Raw genomic sequence first — 4,042 nt, 5'->3', positions numbered from 1 at the left:
TATATATATCCCTTGTTTGTATAGAAGTGCAATACATATTGTTCAATCCAAGCAAAGAAAAATTGTAAAGAGAAGGCTACAATTATCTGCTAAATTCCTACCATGTGTCAGACCTTTTCACTACTGTATTAGCAGAAGGCTATCTGTTGCAAGTGACAGAAACTCAAATCAAATTCGCTAAGCATAAAGGCAAATTTATTGACTCAAGTAACCAACTAGTCAGGAGTACGGCTCAGGCATCAATGAATTCAGGCACTCAAAAGATGTCATTAGAAATCTTTCTTTTCCTGCTTCCTCTGTGTTGGTTTCATTCTCAGGCAGGCACCCCTTTCTGGATAGTCACTAGAAGCTACAGGTTGCACAAACTGCAAAGAAAGTCTTATTCCAATAGCTCTCTAGGCAAAAGCCAGGGTCTGAAAAATCATTGAATTACTTGAGTCACCTGTTCCCTTGTGCTAATTGGCCAGGCTTGAGTTATAGATCCAACTCTGTCACAGGTGGTTGGACTGCATGAACAAATCATGGAGAGGAAATGTTCCCTTCAAAGTAAAAGTATGCTACTGCCAGAAAAGAGAGGATTTAATTCTGTGAAGGTCATAAAAACATACATCTTCTACATCCATACACTGTATTCCCTACCTTTATTCATCCTTTAGTTTTTTTGCTACTCACACTGTGTTTAGGCTTCACCTGGGAGCTGATTAAAGATGCAAATTTGCAGTCTACATTCCAGACCAATTTACAACCTCTCCCTAGGTCAGTGGTTCTCAACCTTGGCTGCACATTAGAATCACCTGGGAATCTTTTTGAAATCCTGATTTCTGGGCCTCATTCTCCGGAAATTCTGTTTCTTTGTTATGGGGTGGGGCCACAACATTCGTAATAAAGAAACAATTTCCGGAGGATGAGGCCCAGAAATCAGGATTTTAAAAAGATTCCCAGGTGATTCTAATGTGCAGCCAAGGTTGGGAACCACTGCCCAGGTGATTCATCTGCTCATTAAGTTTGAGAAGCACTCCATTTATCCAATCCTTTCTAATGTGCTGAAGGAGAAAGAACTCCGTTGCAGCCCACTAACAGGTAAGAATTATTCCTAAGACTACTTGACTATAATGCTGCAATAAAAATAGGGACACGTACATCTTTAAGAATAAGTGTTTTCAATTTTTGTTGCATGGATACCCAGAAGAGGGATTGCTGGGTCAGATGGTAGTCTAAATTTTCTGAGGAAACTCCGTACTGGTTTCCATAGTGACTGCAACAGTTTACATTCCCACCATCAGTGGACAAGTGTTCCCTTTCTCCACATTCTCTTCAACATTTATCGTCATATTGAAAACAGGCATTGTCGTGAGTGTGGGTAGTATCTCATCATGGTTTTGATTTGCATTTCACCTATAGCTAGTGATGTTGAGCATTTTTTAATATATCTGTTGGCCATCTGTACAGCTTCCTTAGAAAAGTTTCTATTCAGGTCCTCTGCCTATTTTAATTGGATTGTTTTTGTTGGTGGTGAATTGTATGAGCATTCGGTTCATTGCCTTTTATTTTGTTGGTGGTTTCGTTTGCTGTGCGGAAGCTTTTTAGTTTGAAGTTAGTCACATTCATTTATTTTTGTTTCACTCCCTTTGCCTTGGGGTCAAGGTCACAAAGACCCCTCTGAGACCGAGATTCATAAGTTTAGTACCTATGTTTTTTTCCATGTATCTGTTTCTATTTTTCTGTTTTAGGTCATATTCAAGTCTTTAATCCATTTTTCTGTATGGTGTTAGGAGTGATATATTTTTTTTAAAATATATTTTATTGATTTTTTACAGAGAGGAAGGGAGAGAGATAGAGAGATAGAAACATCGATGAGAGAGAAACATCGATCTGCCGCCTCCTGCACACCTCCCACTGGGGATGTGCCCGCAACCCAGGTACATGCCCTTGACCGGAATCGAACCTGTGACCTTTCAGTCCACAGGCCGACGCTCTATCCACCAAGCCAAACCGGTTTTGGCAAGAGTGATATATTTTTAAAAAAGAAAAGACTACTTGAGACACCACACCAGGTCTGATATCACAGTTACCAAGTAGCGGAAATTTGTGACTGGTAAAAAAAAAATACTTTTGTATTGGAGGTTTTACAGACTTCATATCATTCTAACTTGGCTGAAACCAACTTCTACCAATGTTGTCATAACCTTTTCTTCCTTTTTTTTTTTTTTTTTTTTTTTTTTTTTGCTATGAAGCAGATTTGGTGCAATCTAGCCAAAATCATAATTTTTTAAAAATTAACATCCATGTTGTCCTTCCAGGAAGTCTTGAAAACAGGGATTAAGATATTTATTCATCTGATAGCATGAGTCACAGTGAGTTTTATTTCCTTTTTATTAATTAACAAGTTAAAGATGAGTTTACTTGCCTTGAGATACAAGTAACTCAGATATAATGTAGAATGACAAAACAACCCTCTGTGTAGCTTATAAGGGGGAAAATGTGGCATTTATATAAGGAACTGTGACCCAAATAATTCAAAGCTAAAAATTCATCCAAAGTACACAGTCCAGCAACCTGCAATTATTTTCAAAATACTGTCCTTCACTAGGTTTTCCTGCATATATCGAAGAAGCATCATAGGCACACTCTAAAACAGGGGTGGGCAAACTTTTTGACTCGAGGGCCACAATGGGTTCTTAAACTGGACCGGAGGGCCGGAACAAAAGCATGGATGGAGTGTTTGTGTGAACTAATATAAATTCAAAGTAAACATCATTACATAAAAGGGTACGGTCTTTTTTTTTTTTTTAGTTTAATTCATTTCAAACGGGCCGGATCCGGCCTGCAGGCCGTAGTTTGCCCAGGGCTGCTCTAAAAGCTCCTTTCTTTCTTTTTTTCCTTTCTGTCACAAATACACCACAGCTTTTCCCACTTCTACTCCTTCAAATTTTATTAAAATCTCCTGCTCCAGTCCTGGCTGAGATAATAGAGTGTGGCCCACAGATGTGCTTTGTTTGGCCTGAACAGTGTTTTCAAAATCAAGAAATTTGTCTGGCTGTGGTGAATCAGTGGTTGAGCATCAGCCTAGAACCAGGAGGTCACGGTTCAATTCCCAGTCAGGGCATATGCCCAGGTTGTGGGTTCATTCCCCAATCGGGCAGAAGGCAGCTGGGTAGGTCAGGGAGACTGGGAGTCTGTTAAATCTATTGAGTAGATTTTTACCTTTTCTCAAGGAAGAAGGAAAAACCCCTTTCGGTAGTACTTTTATGTGACAATAGCAAGTAGTAACTTTCATGTCTATGATAAACACCTTTAAGATTCTGCTCCTACCTATGATTTATCATTAAAGCAGAGAAAAAGGAGAAATATAGCAGATAATTTATTTTTGTCTTTTTATCTTATGATAAATAAAAATTTCATGGACAAATGAGAAATGGCAAAAAATGTCATCTTACTCAGCAGTCCTCAACCTATAGGATATTTGCCTATTACATTTGGAAGTAAAGAAAGACATAGTGGGAAAATGTTCTAACCTAGTAAAAAGCATCACCTGTTCTTAAACCCAGGACCGATTTTCAATCAGTATGTACATTATTGAGCTGAAGAAGTTGCTACAATATTGAAAGACTTGCTGCCTAGACTTCCTCCTTATCAATGCCCACCTTTGTCTACCCAAGCCTATGCCCTTGGGCTCCACAGACCTCCTCCAATTCAAGCACCTGCAGGTTAATGCTTGGTACAGCAGAGTCTCCAATATCTTGTTCAAGTTCCCCCAAAAGTCCTTCCCTTCAGGTCCTATTAGTAGCTATGACCCCTCAGGGGCTCTGGAGGACTGTGCCTAGCTAGCTCTTACAGGAAGCCCAAATGGTCTACACTGGTACCTAGTAGCCTGCTGGCCTGCTGGCCTGCCAGCCACCTACCACAGATATCATTTGCCTATCCCTGTCCCTGCATTGTGACCTTCCCCAAAGTCAAGGAGACCAGAGTTCCACAGAGAAAACAGCACCTTTCTTGGCATCCTGGTAGCAAATACCTGGTGCTCATATAATCCATATCTTTG

This window comes from Myotis brandtii, unplaced genomic scaffold (assembly GCF_000412655.1).
Source record: "Myotis brandtii unplaced genomic scaffold, ASM41265v1 scaffold43, whole genome shotgun sequence".
NCBI lineage: Eukaryota > Metazoa > Chordata > Mammalia > Chiroptera > Vespertilionidae > Myotis > Myotis brandtii.
The sequence above is the reverse complement of the archived record's forward strand: the minus strand, read 5'-3'. Positions refer to the sequence as shown.